Genomic DNA, 11,654 nt, shown 5'->3' with positions numbered 1-11,654 from the left:
AGATAGGGTAGAGGGTCCCTGGAGAAAGAGAACTAGGCATGGCTTTCTTGACATAAGAGAAACCATTTTTTGACCTAAGCTAATTTGTGATCTAAGCCTAGCCATGATGTTTGCCTTTGAACAGGTCGACTAGATGGACATGGGTTTGAGCAAGCTCTGGGAGTTGGTGATGGACAGGGAAGCCTAGTGTGCTGTAGTTCATGGGGTTGCAAAGAGTCAGACACAACTGAGTGAACTGACTGAAGAGAACAAAAGAATGCAGAAACAAATGACTGTTATCAGGCAAGAGATGGCATCATGGAGTCAATGGACATGAGTCTAAGCAAATTTCAGAAGATAGTGAAGGACAGGGAAGCCTGGTGTGCTGCAGTCCATGGGGTAGCATAGAGTTGGACATGACTTAGCGACTGAACAACAGGCAAGAGAATCAATGATAGCAAAGATAAAATATCAAGTTGTAAAGGTGCCCAGTTCTGTTTCAGTGGTAAAGATTAGCTTAAGATGCTCAACCATCAAATCAACCGGAACTTAAGGGATGATGATGTTGATCTTTTCTCAATCTCTTGATTTCAACTAAGGCTTGGACTTTGACTTTCCAAGCCCCTTCATAAATATGCATGTACCTTTAAAACTTTCCAACTTTGCAGTTTGTGGAGAAACTACTTTGGGAAAGATCCCAGGTGTTCTCCTTACTTGCTGTAAGAAATAAATCCTTTCTTCTCATGATCTTTGGCTTGGTTATGTCTTTTTGCTTGACAGCCACCAACAGGCCAACTCAGCTTTAGGGTTAACATGAGAATAGGAGGAGAAACCAGATTCTGGTAAGTAGGTCTCTGAATACTATAGTAAGAGGTACAGTGCTATGCTTTCATTTGGCATAGGAAAAACAGAAAGCCAACTGCAAAACAAATTTAACAAACTAACCTATTACGGGGAACTGAACTATTTATTTCCGGAGTGTTTTAAATCAGTAAAACCTTTAGGTACTTTTCAAGTTCAAAAACTTTCAGGTGTAGATATTCTAAAAACCAGAACAGCCTTGAAACCATTTAAAACTCAAATCAAATTCTCTGAAAGTGTTTATAAAAATGACAAAGTATCTTACTCAAAGAGAAAATGCCCTAGAAGGAAAAAACTGATCAGGATTTTTTTTAACACATCAGAAAATTTCTGAAACACATAGAAAATAGTTGAAAATACACCTAGATGTCACATGTCAGATCATCATCTGATGTTTCCAATAAAGATCTAGAACCAAAAGTATAAAAGCTCATAAGCTAGCTCGTTGCTAAACGACACAGACCATTCTCCAGTGAGGAAAGGACAATCAGCTGAAATAAAGAGGGACACAAAAAAGCAAGCTACAGCATTAAATGCTTGTGACTTTAATAGAGATTAAGAACTGCATAGTAGAGGTCTTCCTATTATAATTATTATCACTATGAGAGGGAGAGAGCATTCCAGAGAGAAACTACAAAAAATGCTATGAACTCATGAAGGATAAGATAATACAAATCTGAGAATGGGGGTGCTGTTCTTAGTTGCTCAGTTGTGTCCGATTCTTTGCAACCCCATGGACTGTAGCCTGCCAGGCTCCTCTGTCCTTGGGGATTCTCCAGGCAAGAATACTGGAGTGGGTTGCCATTCCCTTCTCTAGGGGATCTTCCCAACCCAGGGATCAAACCCAGGTCTCCTGAATTGCAGGCAGATTCTTTACCATCTGAGCCACCAGGAAGCAAGAGAGTTTTGAAAAAATGTCATCAAAACAGCAGCAATGAATATTATTTCTGCCATGGAACAGCGCGAGAATATTTTATTCAAGAATATCCAAGGAAATAAAAATTATATTTAAATGGCATGTATGTCAGATAAATCCAGAAATGTTCATGAAAAATAAGAAAGCAGCTTCTGTGAATAAAAGTATTATACTTTTACCTGGGAATAAAAGTGTTATGTTTCTATTCTAGATATTTCTCTGTATATTCTCATAGTAAATGATTACTTAGGTATATGATAGCTTGATTCTCAGTGTTAAAATGAGACAAGCCAAAAAACAATGATTTAACAAATTATTGAGACTTTATATTTCACATTGTTATCAAGTAGCCATAAATAATAGCAATGCAACACATCTCTTAGCCTTTATTCATTCTTCACTTTTTTCCAAAGTAAAATTAAGGGGGTTTCCTCCTCTGCAAATTGAGAGGCGGGGGAGAAAATGAACAATAAATACTTTCTTTTACAATGTTTACATACCCTCTTCCCTATCAGATTTGTCTACCAGCCTTAGGGCTGGCCCTTGTGTTCCTTGATAGCTTCAGGAACTTCCCTTTTTCTCAACAATATCATCCTTGACAAGGTCAACAGTGCTCTCTATGACTTTTTTGACAACCTGACCTCACATTTTCTCAGGCTTACTGACTTCTATTTATTTATTTGGTTGTGCCAGGACTTAGTTGCAGAATGTGGGGTCTAGTTCCCTGACCAGGGATGGAACTCAGGCCCCCTGCATTGAGAGTGAGGCATCTTAGCCACTGGACGACCAGGAAAGTCTCTCAGCCTTAGTGATTTCTTGTCACTTATCTTCCTTAGATATGGAAACTGCTCAACGTACAAGATGTTAAACTGAAATGTTCATCCCTAGCTATCACCTCTTGCTTGTTACTTCTCCATTCTATTGAACCTGGTTTTTGTTCTCAGGGTAACATATATTCCATCAACCCTCAACCCATAGTATTGGGGTTATGACGACAGATTTAATTAATTAGTTTGTTTACCACTTCTATTTATTTTCAAGGCTACAGATTTTAGAGTCAAACTGCCTAGGTTTAAATCCGACTCTGCCTTTCACTAGCTGAGTGACCAGGGATGACTTACTTAATCTGTCTATGCCCTAAATTTCTCTCAGGATTCCTTTTGAAGGTTAAATGAGATAATCCACATAAACCTAGCTCATATTAAATACATGTAGTATCAGCATTTCATTTGGCTTGACTTATCCTCTGTAGAACCTAGTCATTACAGTCATCCTGGTTCTCTCTCAGTCTGGTTAGTACAACTTCCTTCCAGGGACTTCCCTGATGGTCCAGTAAGTGGTTAAAACTGTGCTTCCACTGCAGGGGGCACGGTTTTGATCCCTGATAGGGGAACTAAGATCCCGCATGCACTATGGCCAAAAGAAAAAGAAAAAAAAACAGACTAGTCCTTTCCATTATTCCCCTTTTTTCATCTCAGTTCCCTGATTTAAACTTCCTGGATCTTGTTGGACCATCATGGATATTCAGGAATTTTTAAAATAATTAATCTCTTCTTGAGTCCTTATTCTACACTCTACAATCATTATTCTAAACCGTTCTGTACTTTCCTCAAGTCCGCCTATTTTCCCCTGCCTGAAATATTTTTAAGACATAAATATTTTTATGTCTTCTAATGCACTGAGAGAGACCACCCTTTTAGCAGAAAACATTTCTCCTATACTCTTTTTTCTTCCCATGCAGAGAGAATCCAATTAGTTTACCTCTTGGCTTTTCTGCTTCTAAATCCAACCTATCTCAGGGAAAGAGGAATGACTTACTTGATTGGTAAATTTGTGGAAAATAAACTAGCATTCTCTAACCAACTTTTAGATCACTTGGTAGCCAGTCAGCCCACATAGCCTGAATCAATTGCTCTCTCCCTGGATACAAGATGCTCAGGAGACCAGCTCTACCCATGCAGGGCCTGGGGAAATCTGCAGTTTAAAAGAGAGTACAACCCTAAAGTTTGAAGACCTCCAATCAGACAGATGCTAAAGGAAACTGAAAAATCAAGACTCAAACTGGGAATGGAGAGGAGCTACATAAATTTAGAGGTATGAATGAACTTTAGGGTGTGGTCAGAAATGTTTTGACCTTGGCAGTTGTATGAGCTTTTAACTGTTGTAGTCTGGAAAAGAAGCTGTCTCAGAGTATGAAGTACTCTAACCATAGGAAGAGACTGTAGTTTACGGTTGATTGGTTCACATGTGAGCGGTTATTTTTATAAAGGCAGGCTCAGCAAAGTCTCAGGAACCGTAAGACTTGGGCACATGACCTGCAAGTGGTCTCTGCATTCTCTGAAAGGTGAAGCCACGTAGGTAAACACTGTGAACATGCAAATGCTAGATGGTGGTGGAATTAGATCCTCTTAGGCCTTTGTTATTTTTTAAACTAGAAGCCAAGTTCTGGATGCCCATCAGGAGACAAAACAAGTTCTTTCAGTTGTTGCTGGCATCCAGGGCAAAGGACAAAATTGAAGGGACTAAACTTTATGAACTTAGCTTGTCCACAGATTCAGGAGTAGAAAATACAATAAGAACTGCTGGCATAGATGGGCACGCAGGAATTTCTGTGCCTTGTGGGAACACAACTGTGAAGTTTATGAAATTCAAAAACAGAAAAAACAGAGTGTCTCACAGAGAACCTGGCAAAGGTATTGACATTCACTAGAGCCTAGAGTCCTAGGATTTAGAAACATGAACAGCAATTTTGGAATCTGCTGTTGCTGATTATGTAACTGAAAGAACTACAAGAATAAGACAAAAGCCCATGTGACTCTCAGTGAACTAAGAATAGAGGTGAACTTAACAAAGAACATCTACAAAAAACCTACAGGTAACATCATTCTTCAGAGTGAGAGACCACCTCATGCAGCTCAGTTAAAAAAAGAAAAACAAACAAATAGCCCAATCAAAAAAAAAAAAAAGTGGGGGGGTAAGCTCTAAATAGACATTTCTCCAAAAAGAGACATATAGATGGACAAAAAGCACATAAAAAGATGCTCAACATCACTAATGACCATCACCAAAAAAATCTACAAACAATAAATGCTGAAGAGAGTGTGGTGAAAAGGGAACTCTCCTACACTGTTAGTGGGAATGTAAATTTGTATAGTCACTCTGGAGAACAGTATGAAGGATCCTTAAAAACTAAAAACTGAAATGCCATATGACCCAGCAATCCCACTCTTGGGCATATACATGGAGAAAACTGTAATTCAGAAAGATACATGCACCCCAATGTCCACTGCAGCACTGTTTACAATAACCAGGACCTAAACGTCTATCAACAGAGGAATAGATAACACAGATGTGGTACATATATACAGTGGAATGTTACTCAGGAATAAAAAAGAACAAAATAATGCCATTTGCGGCAACATTGGATGGACATAGAGATTCTCATATTGAGTGAAATAAGTCAGACACAGAAAGATAAATATATGATATTGCTTATATGCTGAATCTAAAACAAGAGGGGATACACGTGAACTCATTTACAAAACAGAAGCAGAGTCACAGATGTAGAAAACAAATTTATGGTTGCCAGGAGGTAAAGGGTGAGGGATAAATTGGGAGATTGGGACTGACATATAACGCTACTATGCATGAAATAGATAACTAATAATGATCTGCTGTAGAGCACAGGGGACTCTACTCAGTACTCTGTAATGACCTATATGGGAAGAGAATCTGAACAAGAGGGGATACATGTGAGTGCATAACTGATCTACTTTGCTGTATGCCTGAAACTAACACAACATTGTAAATCAGCTACACAATTTAAGATTTTAATTAAAAATCTGTAATTAAAATATTTATTTATAAATATATTTATAAATAAAAATTCTTAATTAAAAAAATTAAAAGTGAGAAACTAGAAGCTTTCCCACTAAGATCAGAAGCAAGTCAAGGATCTGCCCTCTTACAAGTCCTTTCAACATCATACTGGAAGTCCTAGCTAATGCAATAAGAAAAGAAAATAAAAGGTATATCTGTTGAGAAGGAAGAAATAAAATACTTTTGTTCACAGATGACATGATTGTCTATGTAGAAAATCTAGAATAATCAATAAAATAAGTTCTGGAGCTAATAAGCGATTATAAAAAGGTTGTAGGATACAAGGTTAATATATAATAGTTAGTTGCTTTCCTACCAGCAAAATAAAACTTGAAATTAAAAATACAATATTATCTATATTAGTGTCCAAAATAAACAAAATACTTATGTATAAACAACAAAATATGCACAAGACCTGTTTAAGTAAAACTACAGAATTCTGATGAAGTGAAACAAAGAATTAAATAAGTGAGATATACCATGATCATAGGTAAGGAGACTCAATATTGTCAAGATGTCAGTTCTTCCCCACTTGATATATATATATTCAACACAATCCCAATAAAAACCCCATTAAGTTACTTTGTGTATACTGACAAGCTGATTCTGGAGCTCACATGGAGGCAAAAGACACAGAATAGCTAATTCAACATTGAAAGAGAAGAGAAGAAAAGAGTCAGAAGACTGATACAACCTGATTTCAAGACTTACTCTAAAGTTAGAATAATTAAGACAGGGTGGTTATATGTCAATTATATTTCAATAAAATGAAAGGAAAAAAGACACTGTGGTACTGGCAAAACAATTCTAAAAGCAGATCAATGAAACAGAATAGAGAAACCAGAAGTTGAAAGAAGTTGAAAGTTTTATGTTCACACAAAAACCTGCACATAGATATTTAGAGCAGCTTTATTCATAATTACCAAAATTTGAAAGCAACCAAGATATCCTTCAGTAGGTGAATGAATAAACAATCTATGGTCCAGTCAATAGAATATTATTCAGAACTGAAAGTAAATAAGTTATTAAGTCATGAAAAGACATACAGGTATCTTAAATGCACAATACTAAGTGAAAGAAGTCCATTGAAAGGGCTACATGTTGTATGAATACAAGTATAACTTTCTGGGAGAGGCAAAACTATGGAGGCAATAAGATCAGTGGCTGCTGGGAGTTAGGGAGAAGAAAGGACTGCATAGGCAGAGGACAGAGGATTTTTAGAGCAATGAAACAATTCTATGATACAAGATGGTGGACAAACCTATAGAATGTACACCACCAAGAGAGAACCCTAAGGTAAACTCTGGAATTTGGGTGATAATGATGTGTCAGTGTGAGTTCATTCATTATAGCAAATGTACCACTCTGGTGTAGGATGTTGAGAGTGGGGCAAGTTGTACATGTTTGGGGCTGGGGGCATATGGGAACTCTCTGTACTTTCCACTCAATTTTTCTGTGAACTTAAAACTACTCCCAAAATAAAGTCTATTAAAAACACTTATGGGACTTTCCTTGTGGTACAGTGGATAAGAATCTGCCTGCAAATGTAGGGGACAAGGGTTCGATCTCTGGTCTGGGAAGATTCCCACGTGCTGCAGAGCAACTAAGCCAGCGTGCCACAACTACTGAAGCTGGATGCCTAGAACCTGTGCTCTGCAATGAGAAGCCACTGCAGTGAGAAGCCCACGCACTGCGACAAAGAGAAGCCCCCGCTCACTGCAACTAGACAAAGCCCACACACATCAACAAAGATCCAGCACAGCCAAAAATAAAATAGACAAATAAATGAATAAATAATCAAAGATAATAATTAAAACTTTTTAAAAATAAAAACACTTATGTCAGATTTCTTTGCCTAACAGGGTATTTTTTTTTTTTTTTAATTCATGGGCTTCATTCCAAATCTACTGAATCATTTCTTCAGGAATAGGACATAGGAATCAGTATTTTTAATAACTGTACCCAGTTATTTAACAATTGTAAGCACCCAGGTGATTATTTTGATCAGACAAGTTTGGGAAACATTGGTGTAAGCTATTCTATAGCTGGAAGCAGTCACAGCAACTGATGGCCAAGGACTTAACTTTTCAGCTCACAAGGTATGACACAAGCAGTATTAGTAAAGAGTTCACTCTAAATGTGGCAACGAAAGGGCAAGAACTTGCAGTTCAAAGGCAAAATTATCCTTCCTGTTCCCTTTGAAGGTAGAAGGCCATATAACATGCTTTAGCCAATGGTATGTGAATGAAGGGCTTCCCGGGTGGCTCAGTGGTAAAGACTCTGCCTGCCAATGCAGGAGACCCAGGGTTCAATCCCTGGGTTGGGAAGATCCCCTGGAGAAGAACATGGCAACCCACTCTAGTATTCTTGCCTGGGAAATCCAAGAGTGAGTCAGAGAGATGTGCAGTACTTCTTGGCAGGAATTTTAAGAGCCAGGTCAACAATTTGTCACATTTACTTGTTCCTATTGTGGTGATCATGGAAAAATCTGTGGTGGTTGTATCATCCTAGTTCCTTAAGTGGATACAGATTGAACAGAACTCCCTGCCTATTCATGATGGATATGTAGTATGACTAAAAAATAAACTGTTGTTGTTTCAAGCCAGTAACATTTTAAGCTTGCCATTGCAACATAATCCAGCCTATCAGGACTAATCCAATCTTCAAGCTCCACAAATTTTTAAGTTTCACAAGAAGACAACAGTATGTACCTCAAATGCTACTCTCTGAAAGAAGAGTTAATATGGATAGCAAATTATGCCACTAGAAATGGAAAGTTGAAAGTGCCAAATTTGACATCTCCAAATTATGTTCACAGGACATGGATTCCAGAAACTTCTATCAGATCAACCATCTTGGTAAAGCTAAAACTGAAAATTTCTCTTCTTTTCACCCCTGACTCCTCTGAAACCCTGGGCTTCCCTGGTGGCTCAGATGGTAAAGAATCTCCCTGCAATTCAGGAGACCTGGGTTTGATCCCTGGGTTGGGAAAATCCCCTGGAGGAGGGCATGGCAACCCACTCCAGTATTCTCGCCTGGAGAATCCCCATGGACAGAGGAGCCTAGCAGGCTACAGTCCATGGGGTCACAAAGAGTCGGACACAACTGAATGACTAAGCACAATTAATGGGCTTTAAGAAGACAAATTTGCCTGGAATAACTACACCAGAGACTGAGGAATAGCTCTTTATAATTTTAATGGATACTGGGCCAGTGCTGTAATAATTTTGTGTCTCACTGATTTTTTTGACTTTCTAGAAACTCAATGGGAGACAATGTTTAACAAATTTCTGTACAAGCTACAACTGCTTACAAAAACTTCTGACCCTATCTGAGTCTTAAGCACTCTTCTAAATAAGACTGAATAAAATATGAAGTGAAAAGAATGAATTCTGGACCTTAATTTCTTTGAAGTTTAAATCTCAAGGACAAGAGAATTTGACTTTAGGTGTTAATTTCTTTGGGCTATAATTTGGAAGGGGTTTTAATCTTCAGGCTTTGATATTTCTTAGGCATTTGATAACGGGAGAGAATTCACGGTCAAATTAGGAGGGTCACTATGTTGACTGCATTTTATCACTGAAGTATCTTAATGGTGCTGTGTATCTCATTGTAGGGCTTCCTTGGTGGCGCAGCGGTAAAAAATCTGCCTGCCAAAGCAGGAGACTCAGGTTCAATCCCTGGGTCAAGAAAATCCCTTGGAGAAGGAAATGGCAACCCACTCCAGTACTCTTGAGCCTGGTGGACTACAGTCCATAGTGTCTCAAAAGAGCTGGACAGGACTTAGTGACTAGACAACAACAACAATGATCTCATTGCAAGCCCTCTTGTACGTAAGATTGGGCAATATTACTAAATATAATTGGCATGGAAATAAATGAAGGGATGAATTTTCAGATTTGGAGTTTCTATAATTAATACCATTTGTGGTAGTTATAAAATGTGCCCTCTTTTAAGTCCTGTCCTAGCAGCTTCTCTCTGGAAGGAAGCTCAGGTTGGTTTCAAGAATGTATAAAGCCTAGATCATTCTAGCACCATCTGACCTTCTAGTTCCCTCATGCTCACCTGAGAAATGGAGCCCACAAAGTTTCTCACCAAGTTTGAGTGCTACCCTCTGATGAACTCTCTAAGCTTTGTACACCACGTGGGACTTCTTTTTGCAGGAGCATCTCCTGGTAATTTGGCATTGTGCTTTGGCTCCCTCTGCGTCTTTCCACATGTGAATCTTTTGCTACCATGATGTGTCCCTTCCAGTGTATATACAGGAGCTCATAACTGGCTACATGAACTTGTTATTCCTGCTTGTGGGCTTCAGGTTTTGAACCCAACTTGTCCTATTTTTGTAGGAAGATGAAAAGTGAAAGTGAAAGTTGCTCAGTCGTGTGACTCTTTGTGACCAGATGGACTACACAGTCCACAGGATTCTCCAGGTCTGAATACCGGAGTGGGTAGCCTTTCCCTTCTCCAGGGGATCTTCCCAACCCAGGGATTGAACTCAGGTCTCCCACATTGCAGGTGTATTCTTTACCAGCTGAGCGACAAGGGAAGCCCTGTAGGAAGATATGGGGATATTAAAAAAACTATGCCATTTCCAACTTCCCAGAATTCCTTTTGCTTTTTTCTGGATCCCTTCATGTAGCAACATAATTATATGCTCACCAAATTTATTTTCATATTTCTTCCACATTCCCTGCCCCTCCCCCCAATTAAATGTAACCATGTGACTAGTTCTGGCTGGTGAAACATGAGTAGAAGTAACAGGTGTCACTTCACAGTAGCGGCTGTCACATCCCTCGGTATGAGGGACTGCTCTCTTCTCCAGTCACGAGCCTGTTTTCCAAAGACTGGAGCAACATGGATCAGTGGGTTTTGGCATAGAGGACAGCAGTCTACAGCAGAGTCTGCATTAGCAAGAAATAAACTTTTATGTTTTAAGTCACTATTCTTTTGGGATTTCTGCCACAGCATAAACTCCGACTACCAAGACACTTCTCCACCTACTCCCCTTAATATTTATTCCCTTTTCATGTCTTCTTCTGAAGATATGCTCATGTACCTCCTATCTCCCTCAGAAACACCTTCCCTGATTCACCTGTTCCTCAGATTGTCATAGATTTCCCTTCTTATTCATGGATATATTTCTGGAAGGAAAAGCTATATATGCTACCTCCACTTTCTCACCACCCATTCACTCCTTAATTTCTGGGAATTTGGCTTCTGCTTCCTTCATTCTGTAGAAATATTTTTTTTTAAGATTACCAATGATCTCCTACTTGCCAAACCACATTCAACCTGCATGACCTCTCTCCTACTATGGCCACAAACCCTGATCAAGTGGTTTTAAATATTTTTATGATATTTCAAAGGGGTCTGTACCCCTTTGAAAACCGTATCATATAAAAGCTATGTATCCTCTTGCCAGAAGAGTTACATACACATGTATACAAATTTTTATAAATTTCAAAGGGTTTTAGATCAGCAAGCTACCCCAAAGCCCACCCATAATAGCCTAAAGAGCTCTGTAAATTGGGTAAAGAATCCTGCCCTGGTCTGTACCTAAGAAACAGTGTCACCCATTCCCGCAAAACAGTCACAAAGAGTAGGCTTTCACTTGCCAGTGCATTTGTCTACATTATTCTGAAGTTCTGACTCTCTTCTATTGCTCCCATTTATGTGGTGGCTTCTTACCATCTACACACCCTCATTCATGGCTCTCTTCATTCAATCATGGAGTACTTGCAGAGCAGAAAAAAACATTATGCTCCTTTTATCCCATAGGTAGAAAAAAGACATACTAACATTAAAGCATAAGCAATAAAATAGAGAAGAATATGAGTAAGTGGGATACATATTGAACTGTTTTCAAGGAAGGGTCAGACATTGCTTTCTATAGGAGAGGGAATGTAAACTGGGCCTTGAAAGATGAGCTGGGTTCTGATAGGCAGATAGAAAGAAGACTGGTATGTCAAACAGGAATAGAAGGTATTATGTGAGCAATAAGAAATATGTCAATATGAAA

This window comes from Cervus canadensis, chromosome 5 (assembly GCF_019320065.1).
Source record: "Cervus canadensis isolate Bull #8, Minnesota chromosome 5, ASM1932006v1, whole genome shotgun sequence".
NCBI lineage: Eukaryota > Metazoa > Chordata > Mammalia > Artiodactyla > Cervidae > Cervus > Cervus canadensis.
The sequence above is the reverse complement of the archived record's forward strand: the minus strand, read 5'-3'. Positions refer to the sequence as shown.